Source organism: Haliaeetus leucocephalus, unplaced genomic scaffold (assembly GCF_000737465.1).
Source record: "Haliaeetus leucocephalus isolate CR32 unplaced genomic scaffold, Haliaeetus_leucocephalus-4.0 Scaffold646, whole genome shotgun sequence".
Classification (NCBI taxonomy): domain Eukaryota; kingdom Metazoa; phylum Chordata; class Aves; order Accipitriformes; family Accipitridae; genus Haliaeetus; species Haliaeetus leucocephalus.
Genome location: NW_010973082.1, coordinates 329,184 through 329,533, shown reverse-complemented (window position 1 = coordinate 329,533; position 350 = coordinate 329,184).

Here is a 350-nt window from a genome sequence, read left to right as displayed (position 1 = left end):
AATTGTGTACTTGATTCTGTTACTGTTCGCATAGGCAGAATTAGCATGTTATCAAGCAGAAATTCAGGGAGTGAATTCTAAACCTAACAATAAGCTGAAGATAGGAAATTCTGGTTCAAGAGGGACTAGACCGCTCTTTGTAATACAGCATTCCATAAAAGCGGCACTAGTTCATTGAGAAACTAGTTAAACACCGCAGATCTGAGTGTGGAGAATGTGCGTAGGAGGTGTCAGCAAGCTTCTCTCTCTGTCCCCTGCCAGTCACTGCAAAGCGAGGAAAACTCCCTCTCTGGCCAGTAATGCATGGGAAACTTGAGACAGGAGCAGCATGTAATGACCTGGCCAGAGCA